The sequence below is a fragment of the Myripristis murdjan genome, chromosome 7, assembly GCF_902150065.1.
Source record: "Myripristis murdjan chromosome 7, fMyrMur1.1, whole genome shotgun sequence".
NCBI classification, from domain to species: Eukaryota; Metazoa; Chordata; class Actinopteri; order Holocentriformes; family Holocentridae; genus Myripristis; species Myripristis murdjan.
In genome coordinates this window covers 17,286,390-17,297,656 of record NC_043986.1, presented here as the reverse complement: position 1 = coordinate 17,297,656, position 11,267 = coordinate 17,286,390, and the positions used below count along the sequence as shown (strand labels likewise).

The 11,267-nt window shown below is 39.6% G+C and overlaps 1 protein-coding gene across 1 annotated transcript in view; it reads left to right on the top strand.

Annotated features, from left to right (window-relative positions):
* The first annotated feature begins 850 nt into the window (after positions 1-850).
* The window catches only part of opn7b (opsin 7, group member b), a 59,822-nt gene continuing 49,405 nt past the window's right edge, over positions 851-11,267 (top strand). The window contains exon 1 of the mRNA XM_030056139.1: positions 851-892. The gene's annotated coding sequence lies outside the window, so the exon portion shown is untranslated. The remainder of the gene's footprint in view (positions 893-11,267) is intronic.

Here is an 11,267-nt window from a genome sequence, read left to right as displayed (position 1 = left end):
CCTTTCTCCTCTAAATGCAGCAGTGCATTTAAAATGTATAAGGGGAGTGTATTAATGAGGATGACTGGTTGGGAAAGTAAAACCCTGCATGTGGCTGCTGGGGAGAGGGTGTGTTTTGTTTCCAAAAAAAAAAAAAAAAAAAAAAAAACCCTAGAACATGAAAGTGTGAGACTGAGAGTACAGTTTCTGTGTGCATGTGTGGGAGAGAGGGAGAGGGAGAGAGAGAGAGAGACAGAGAGAGAGAGAGAGACAGAGAGAGAGAGAGAGAGAGAGAGAGAGAGAGAGAGAGAGAGAGAGAGAGAGGGAGGGAGGGAGAGAGAGGGACGGGAGCCACAGTGTGGAGAGGCACACTGGAGAGGGAGTGCAGGGAAACAGAAAAGGGACTGGGGGAGAAAGTGGGAGCTGCAGACGGGAAGAAGAGGAAAAAACAGAGTCAGAGACAAGCACCAGTGGGGAGCTGATAGGGAGTGAGGGAGAGTGGCAACAGGGGAAAGAGAGAGAGAGCAGGAGAAATAGTGTGAGTGTCAGAGGAAGAGGGAGGGAGAAGCAGAGAGAGGCAGCAGATCAGTGCAGGGCACAGGCACGTCTGTCTAAATCTGTCCCCTCTTGGATCTCCCAGCACACTGCAGCTGGGCTGTACCTTCAATACTGTTGCCTACCGCGTGTAGAGTCTCTCACTCAGTGGCTGCGCAAGGAGCGACTACTGAGTGTGTACAGCACATCAGAGTTTTTCCCGTTGCTACACAGAAGTCTGCAGCATGTGCCGTGCCCTGCTCAACTGTTCAACTGGCTATGGCACTGCCACCCATGGTTGAAGCAATGCCCAGCTACGCTCTGGATCTGATCCAAAACACACAGTCCCCAGCTATCTCTGGCATACCCTCTCAGTAAGGTAGGCGCTCTGGCACCAGCCAAAGTATCTTTGTTTAATTGAACTGACAACTGAATGAGAGAGTTTTATCATTTGAGTGAGTCTTAGTGGGTGTTAAACTCTGCTGTCTTTTGTTTGTAGTAGACACATGGATTCAATGGGGAATGTATTCCTGAGGAGTGTCATTAAAGAAGTTTACTGGTTTTAATATTCAGTCAGTTTAAAACATAAACATGAGAGTAATTGTGCACTAGATTATTTTGCTTTGTCCTTGTCTCACAGAGGCTCACGTTTCAATGTTTATTGTGTCTACTTTGACTTTTTCTGTCTCACCTGCATAGCCTGTGTCAAGCAGTGACACCCAAGCTACCTTCCTGTCTCTTTTGTAAACTGATCAGCTTTCATTATATGTTACATTATTGTCTGTCTTTGTGTGTGTTACCGTACATGGCACTGCAGCGCTGACGAGCACGTGGTTTAATAGACTTAATAGACTGTAGGCTATGCAGCAGGGTAGTGATAAGTCTTCATTACTGTGCAGGCTACAAGATTGATTGAGCACACATGGTGTAAAACCAGGTCAACACTAGGTACTGTATGTTGTACTGTACAGTTTATTGAGTGGCACTTATTTGGGATCCACTAAGAGGTTTGTATTGGTCATAACATTGAATGATAACAGCTTTCTCACATCACTGCACAATAGACTTTGTCTTTGTTTCACTGGCATGTATTTACAGTAGCTGTAATATATAGACACATACACTAGCAGGTATAAGTGGTACAGTATTTTTCAAATAGCAGCTATAACCCGACAGGCAACAAACTAGCTGTTTGCCCCATGTGTGATTCCCTCATGCCTCTCACCCCCGACAGCAAGAAGAAGGGGCGAGCAGAGATAAATGTGCTTGTAAATCGAGTGCACTGGGAAAATGGGAATCTCATAAATAAACACATGGAAAAGGGTAATCAAATGTCTCGCTCTGCAGCTTTCCCAAATATAGACCCTGATGACCCCTGAAATCTCAGCCAACTATCTGAACCACTCTCCTTTGTTATGCCTCTCTGCTAGCACATCATATGTACCCACTGACTCAATCGTTTTTTGTTTTTTTTTTTTGCATGCAAGTTATTAGGAAGCCACACAAGCCCAGAGTGAACATGGACAGATTCATGTAAGCAAATAGCTACTTCAAGAACATATGTGCTTCCAATCAAAGTGGACACAGCAAACAAAGTCATTTAGTCTTATATTCAAAACTTGTTTATTCTTAAAACAAGTGAAAAAAAATCTGCCAGTAGGATGAGATAATCCCACTTGTTTCCAAAGCACTTTCACTTTGTTTCAGGAGCTTGTTTTCTGGGAACACATAAATATGTTGAAACAAGGCAGAATAAGGCAGATCAGGGCACTAGCATCAAGGAAATGATAGTTGATGCAAGAAAATCCTGGAAACAAGTTGATTAGCTCTGCAAACTAGCGAAATTCTTTCATCCCAAAGGCAGATTTTGTTACTTGCTTTAAGAAAAAGATATTAAGACAGAATATGAAACTAGATGACTTGTTTAGATGGAGATTTTTTTTTTTTTTTTTTTTTTTTTTTTTGCAGTGTAAACACAACTAATCAAAAATACAATAAAGCAGGTGATGTAAAAGAGCAATTGAATACATTCTCAGTTAGCTTGTAAAATGTGTAATTAATTTTAGAAACATATTTTACGTGAATGACTATGTGGAGTTCTGCCTGAAGTGGTTGGATGGATGATTTCATAATTGATTCTACATGGTTTCCATGCTGTTAATTTTCATTTTAAACATGATGTGGCGTGAATCCATTGGCAGTTTTGTGTGCAAAGCATTGATTGAAATTTGAGTGCCCTGCAGCCACTTTCGCTCTTTCATTTTATCACAGCAAGAAGCAATCATTAGGCAGGATGCTTGGTTATTGATCAAGCCTTTGGAAAAACGAACCATGCAGACTTCACTTGCAATCAAATCCCATGTGATTGTTAGGATAGTGCTGGAGTTTGGATGAGAAGATTAGAGCTGTTTGATATCCACAGAGACCATGTGATTATTCAGAAAGGATATTTTAGGTTGAGGGTCATGCCAGTGAACATCCCACAGAATTAAACATTGCTAATATTCAACACTGGCCTTGCAACAAAAAAATCATAAAAATAACTAAAAATTGAAAAATTAATCAACTTTGGGACATCGCTCTTTAGAATAGGACTTACTTTGAAGAGAACATGAAAAATTACTTGTGTAGTGTGTGAACACTGGCTGACTGTGTCCTGGTTATATGTTATATGACATTTTATGTATAGGTGTTGTTGTCCATTATGGACACCCACTGCTATAGGATTGTGTGACAGTATGGAGGTGTTACCCTGGGCAGCAGCATCTGCATCGAGGAGCATGCAGGTTAATGATCTATTGGTGGTGACTGGAGGCTGACTTCCCAATTAGTCCTGTTTATGGAAGAACTGAAGGAGGATTCCAGTCCCAGCAAGCTTGGGAAATGGTGCGTTAGGATTTTGAGCACATAGGGCAAGTCCCTCCTACCTCCCACCCCCTTTTTTTCTCTAGATGTCGCTCATTATCTTTCTTCAAGATTCAGATATTTACTCAAAGATTCAAAGATGTCACATACACATTTGTACAAAGATGCAGTGATTTTTTTTTTTTTTTTTTTTTTGTGGCAACCCTGGGGAATGTGCAAAAAATAAGGACTATGCAATAGTGTTAAAACACAGTGCAAATGAAAGAAAAAGAAGTTTTTGCACATTAGATAAGATGATAGCGGAGCAGCCAGGAAGGTGTATGCGACTATCTGCCCCATCTTGACCAATTGGACTGGTTCCCCTCTCACTGGACTCTTCACCTGCCTCTACGCTATCATATGTAGGAGTGTAGGAAATATATTGCGGCAACTGATTGGATTTATCACTGTATGTAAGTGAAATATGCCCACCCCCCCCCCCCACCCCCCCCACCCCCCCAGTGGATGACCTGATAGAACATGTGCCTCATATCACAGCTGAGTCTGAAGAAGAAAGATATATATATATATATATATATGTGTGTGTGTGTGTGTGTGTGTGTGTGTGTGTGTGTGTATATATACTTATTGTATCATCAGTAATTGTACAAGTACACATTGAATGTACACACATCCACTCAAAACATGCAAATGCATGAAAAAAAAAAAAAAAAAAACAGATTAAACCATAGATGTGCTCAAACACCTCTTCATCCTTTGCTTTCTATCTAGACATGAATGGGGAGAGGTCATTGACGTCCTATGTGGGTGTGCTTAATGAACCATTGAACACTGGGTCCTTGTAGTGGTTGTGTGGGTAGATAGTGACATGTTGCCTCCTTACACAATCTCTTTCCTAACCACCCCCCCTCCCCATGCGGACAGGGCTCTCCATCCGCTGGGCTTATGAAACAATCCCTGTCATCGTGCAAAGTGTCAATCTGGTCCAGTTCTCCTTAACTTGGTCAGATTAGGCGACACCATCTTTATCCTCTAACTTTCAGTTCTTCTAAAAACCCTTAATTTCTTAAGCCTATAAATGCTGATTTCCTCTTAAATTTCCCCTTAAGTAACTTCAAAGCTGGAAAAAAAAATCAATGAAGCTACACCTCTATTGAGTGAAATATTCAGGCAAGATGCCATTGTTTTATGGCTGCACCATTACATCAAATAGAAATTAGGTTTTGTACATCATTTTATACACACTGCCCTGTAATTCAGAAGGACATATTTGGTGTTTTGGATACCTTGGGATCTCCACTAGAATTTAAAATAAGTTTATGTGGGTTTGAACAAACCAGTGTGCATTTGTAATGATGAACAAACAGAGTAGAAGAGCGTGAAAAACTTGATGGGACACAAAATCTTTCTCGTATGAAAGAAAATTCAAACCATACATGGTAAACCTTAATCACCTCACCACTGTAAAGAAGAATATATGCAAATTAATTCTGCAGACAGTTTTCTGTGTGCAGGTGTACTCTTCCTTTGTGTTTGTGTCTTAAGCAACACATTTCTGTGGGAGTGTGTCAAATTAATGGCAAAGGATCTTATGAAGTTAAGTCACTTGGTGATTTTTCAAATCTGTGAGCATGTCCAGGAACATGTTTTTGTGTATGTGTGTGTGTATATTTGTATGTTTGCATATACATATGACTTTGCCTACAGGCAAGTGTCAGAATACTGCACATTTCTCCCACCTACTGGAGCTTGCTCTTGCTGGGTTGGATCACCACGCTGCATCTCTCTCAACACTTGTTGGTTAAATTAAAAGCTCAATGAAGTGGAAAGTGGAACGGACATGGTCAGGCTTTGCAGGACTGGTTACACACATTTCTAAGCTGCTTCTTCGAAAGGCTTAAAGGCATGATCTGATAGTGCGCTGCTGTCTGAGGCACAGCAAGATGTATCATATTTTCAGCCTTTTAAACGTATGCAAGGCATGCACACACAGTCTCACATTCATACACACACACACACACACGCACACACACATATGCTGGCATTAGCACCTGTGTGATTACTGCACTTTGTGCTGCAAAGGATTCTTAGCTCATTAAGGAGTGTCTTCCAAATGCTAACTAAAATATGTGATTCTGGTTTTGTTTGGACAAGTTTATTACTGAATTACTTTGAGTCTTAATAGCCTTTCCCCTGTAACAAATTGATTTTCAAAGCGAATGGCTATGCTTTCCTTTCCAGGATTTAACCATGTCAGTTTCTTCGAGACACAATGAAGTGTTTATCAGTCATAATTACTGTAAAACCCCAATTATTTCTTTTGGAATTTGCTCAAGCAGACAGCCGCCTCTGAATTTTTCCAGCACAAGTATGCAGGACAAATTCACTCGTAGTTTCTGTTTTTCATTTAAAAAGTCAGACGTGTTTAAGATCCACTATGACATTTATGACTGAAGATTCTCATTCACATACACATGCATGCCCTCAGATACAAGGTAGCATAAAAATGACTGGACTTTTGGTTTAACTGCAGCAATTCTAGATTTTGACTTCAAATGAGTCATGGGACTGGGAGAAACCTTATCCCACAAGAGAATCTGCACCCCGTTAAATTTTAATAATTTATTGATTAGTTTTAAACCAATAATTGGCTTCTCTACAGCTTACATTATGGAGATTTTAAATCCCTATGCACATAAATGTACTATTAGAATGCAGAAAAGCTCTTTTACCTGTTCCAGAGTGTAGGTTAGGATTACTGCACACATTTTAATCAGAAACTCAGTTTTTTAAACATCCTTACATTTGTTTTCTTATAATGTTTAATCAGTAATTAATTTGTTGTGAGCATGACTGCGTTTCTGAATATTGCTTTTGCTAACAAGATCTGGCCATTAATGAGGTTAGTATTAATGAGGTTAGTTGGTGCTGTTATTGTTAAATGCTTATGAACTTTTCTTGACTTAACACACAGTATTACTCTGAAGCAAAAGACAAACTTTATCTGTAAGATAAGGAGATTATAAGTTTATTATAAGCAAAAACAAACAACAAACCACTCTCTATTTGGGAATTAAAATAAAAATCCATTATAAAAATCCATTATCCTCAATATCTGGTAAAATGTGCATGAACATTGCCAATAAACGAGAGACAACATTTATGTGACAGACAGGGCTCTGGGTCATTTCCCAGATTTATCATCAGGTTTTATATTTGAAAGTTAAAGGTCAATACAAGTCTGCCAAGTCTGTTCCCCTATTAAGGGTCAACCACAGTGCAACAGAGTGTGGGGTTGTGTTTGAATCACAATCAGTCATGGTTTCACTATGTACGTCCAGGCAAAAAGCTGTTTGTAGGCCAAACTGTTGAGCAGCAAAAGGAATAAAATGTGAACTATGGCCTGGCAGAATATTGCTTTAAATCTCAAACAGATATCAATTTGCTGTTATGACTCACATTTTTTTTAAATATCTACTGTCATGTGGAAACTTCCAATTCCATTCCAATCATTAATCTTTTTTTTTTTCACAGTATGTTAAAATGCATCAGAAGTCACAAGACAGGCCTGAGGAAAGATGCATCTTGTCTACTGAATAGCTCATTGAGTGTGTGGAGAAACAGAGGAGCACAATACATGCTTTCAGTTAAAATTTACGGCTTGCTCAGCGCTCTTTCTTTGAAAATTGAAATCTACACTGGGCAAGATTTATATGTAAAATGCACCCACCTCATCAACTAAAGTCAAACTGCAGCTGAGAGGAACATCCCATCCCCCCGAACTGACGCAAGTTGCCATGTGTAGCGTCAAGTGATGGATGGGACTATTGGGTGGATGTCCTTTGGGTTTGCCCTCCTCAACTTCCTGGTTTGTTGTGTAACCCAAAGCCAACATTAGATCTTTGTTCAATAAAGCAGCCTGTGTGTTTGAGAGACCTGTCTCCCCTCCATGTGCTCATGCGCATTACCTTAGCTTGCCCTGCATGACATTAGAAACACCATAAACCCTTTCGCTTTGTATTTTGTTATTAACAGGGGGCAATTTGAGGACAAACACATTGCAGCCATTGAAGATTCGTTTCCCTGCTGAACCACCAATCCTTTGATGTGCTTTGGAGAGAGAGCTACAGATTATTTTGTGTGTAATTCAGTATCTCATCCTGTGAAACGAAGGTCTTGTATCACTGATGTGCATCCTAATGACACAGTTCCTAAGTGTTTTACATCTTACTCTGTTCATAAGTTTAATGTCATACACTCATGCCCAGTATACATTTGGCACATTTACATTTCATAAAACAATATTGGACTGGCACCATTATTTAGATATTGCAAATACCATTTACAGTGTTTTATTCAACACTGAACCTTCAATGTGTCTGTTAGCTCAGGATGCTTCTGCCAGACTTATGTCATGAATGAATATTACAGCTCATGTCCATAAATAAACCAAGGATACGATTACTTACACTCTCCATGATTTTTTATTCAATTCCTTCCATTTCCAACTTTGCACTCTGCATATGCAACTTGTTAATAATTAATATGACCCAAAACTAAAGTGGGCATAGGCCCGACCAGCTCGTTAGAAGTTATATGGAAAATTTGCAGTGGTAGGAGTAAGAGTAGAGCATACATGTGTCTTATAGTGAGTAATATAATCCAGAGATGCTCATGCCTAATTATAGACTCTTCATCTACATGTCGTTGTCCCTCGGTATACTAGGGAACACCGTTTTGTGGCTTTCAGTGCAGCCAGTGCTCCTTGTACATCTGACATGTCCTCCGCAGTGGAGGTTAATGTAACCCCACACCTTTGAGATTGGAGAAGACAGCCAGCCTGTCAGCTTACATCTATGTAGAAGGGGGTTGACATCCATTTAAGTGTGTATGTGCATCCTCTCTCTTTCAAGCTCTCTCTCTCTCTCCTCCTTTCCTTTGCTTCTCTCAGTCCTCAGCCCATTGCTCTATATTTTCTCTTTCAGCCTCTTTTCCACCCATGCCCTCACCCATATCCTTTTTGCCCCCTGTCGTAAATCCAATCAGTGGAGCATCTGTCCTGTGTCTCCCAAGAGGTGGCAGGACATCAACAGGATAGACACTCTCACAGGATGAGACCTGGGTTGGCATGACACTTACCCTGCCTTCATTCACACAATGACACATGCACACAAATCCTTTTTGTGTCATACTCGCATCACTGGCTGTGTGTGTGTGTGTGTGTGTGTGTGTGTGTGTGTGGAATGGGTGGGGAGAGTGGGTGGGGATGGATGATAACATTCTATTCCCAGTCCGCTAACACAGAGCCCAGATTATCCCCTCAACAGCTGTGACTACAGCAGCTACCGGCACTAAAAGGCTGATGACAGAGGACGCATTAGAACTAATCATGCCGTCCATTTGTTAATAACATAACATTAACATTAACAATAACATTACTTATACCTACACTATGTGATTTATTTCCTATTAACCTATTAACAACATTAGCAGAAAAGGAACTTAGGGAATCCTGTAAGGCCAAATGACATGTTTTCCCCTTTCTCCTTTAGAATGGTGCTCATAATGATGCTTTTTTTCCCCTGGTTTGTTTGTTTTTCACACTTCCCATGAAAATACCCTCATTGCAACACAGGTTCTTGTTGTTCCTGCAACACTGCTGTGAGGTGAGAATGTCACACCTGTTACTTACATGGTATATGAATAAGCACAAGAAAAAGGTATAAACTAAAAAAAATAATAATTTTGCAAGTTGAGGGGGGGAAACAAAGAAAAAGGAGAGTAAAGAAGGAATTACCTGATAAGGCATAAGAGGGGACAGAAAGAAAGATAAGATTGGAGACAGCTTGATCTTAAAAACAGTAAACAAAAAAGCGCATGATTGAAAGCATGGATTGTTTGATAAATGTGGACAAAACAAAAATACTAATCAAACAACATGAGAAATGGGTAAATTAAAATACATATTATAGTTGTGGAAAATATGATTAGGTTAATTAAAGTAGTGAAAATAAAGTTCAAAAATAGAATATGTTTCATAACTAATGTTTAGTACCTTTATCTGTGTGATTTTATAACACATTAACTCAATTACAATTATAACTCAATTATTAGACATGGACAGGGTCAAGGTCATACATTTTCAAATGATTTGCACATGCTAAAGTCTGTAGTGGGATCCAATTGCTCATAGTTATTCACATAACTATGAGCATAACTATGAGCTGTTTGTATGTCTGTGCAAAGCTTAATCTGATTTTCAGCCTCAAATAGGACAGGAATATAATACTTTGAGTCTTGTGATATAATGTTGAAGGGCAGTGAAAGGAAAAAGCCTCATTGAGTTTGCTGCCTGTTACAGTATTAGGTAAGACAAACCTTTAGATGATCTAATAACATGACATGACATGGAGTCCACCAGAAACTGAACTAAGAGATACTTTATGCAAGGGTGCTGGTGGGCAGTAATACTTGAGGATTTGTTTAGCCAGAGCTCCATTAAAAGTGACATTTTCATATAAAAAATAATGAAAATTGATCCTTACAAATAATGACTTAAGATCACTTTCTTACTCAGACTAGCTGTGGCTTGAAACAATGCTCATTCGCCATGATGTCAGGGATGAAAATGCTGAAGAAAAACAGTAATTATAAAGTGGCCTGGAAAGCAGTGAGTTCACCTGAAGAAAGAACAAGCAACAATAAAACTTATGTAGCCTATATTTACTGCAGCAATAAGTCTAGGCAGTCAATTCTGACCAGAAATGACATTCTGGATAAGAAGGTGGACTCAAACTCACATGAATTTGTGGACTGATTTGAATGGCTGGATGTGTGTGTGTGGAGCTAATGGCAAAAACTGAAGCAGTGAGTCTTCAGGCACAGTGGCTGACCTAGAGAACCAGGTCCTTCACCTGAAGGAGAAAATGATTTTTAAATCTATCTTATTCTTGGAAGAAAAGAAAAATATGAGACGGGCTCTCATTCAGCCCAGTCCATGGCTAACTTTCTTAAGGAGGTTTTAGGCTTAGAAACAGCCCCAACATTGGACAGTGTCCACCGTAGCCTTCAGCCAGAGCTAGCAAGAGGACAGCCTCTGAGGACATTCATCATTAAAATTTTGTGGGAGGCAGCAAAAGTGGGCTGTCTCTCATACAATGGAGACAACATATTTTTTTTCCAAACCTCCCTCCCTTGGTGGTAAAACACAGAACCACTGTCAAAGAGGTGAAAGAGCTTCTGTGTCATCAAGGCACAAGATTCAGGAATGAAGATGAAGATTATCCTCCACAAATGGAGAAAAAATGCTATCCGATCCTGTTGTTGTTGTTGTTGTTGCCACGGATTATGTTCTGAAGCACCTTCTTCCAAGAGAGGAACGCACTGGAGATGGATAACTTTCTTTGATAATCAGTAGAATTTCTAGGACTAAGATCTCTACAACTTTTATGACACATTTTATCACACATCTGCAAACCTTCAACGTGGGCATTATATCTCCAAGAAACACATTTTCAGAAGTAGTAGAATCTTTAGAAATACTACAAGAAAACTGCCCCATTCATTCCATCAAACATTATCCCTGATAGTAATGGCTATTACATTATTACAACAGCATTATATAACACACTTGTTGCCTTGGCTAATCTTTATGCCCTAAATTGGGATCGCTATCAGTTTTTTTTTTTGTTTGTTTTTGTTTGTTTTTTTTAAAGCTTAGAGTGACATTACCTGATCTTAACACTCACTATCTGATATTCAGAGTAGATTTTATCTGACTGTGTCCTAAATCCGAGTCCGCTCTGCAGAGCTGCAGCTGAAGGACCGTACCTACATTTGACCGGCGGCTAAGCTGGTTGTGTTGCCTCGGATGCCAGATAATAATAACA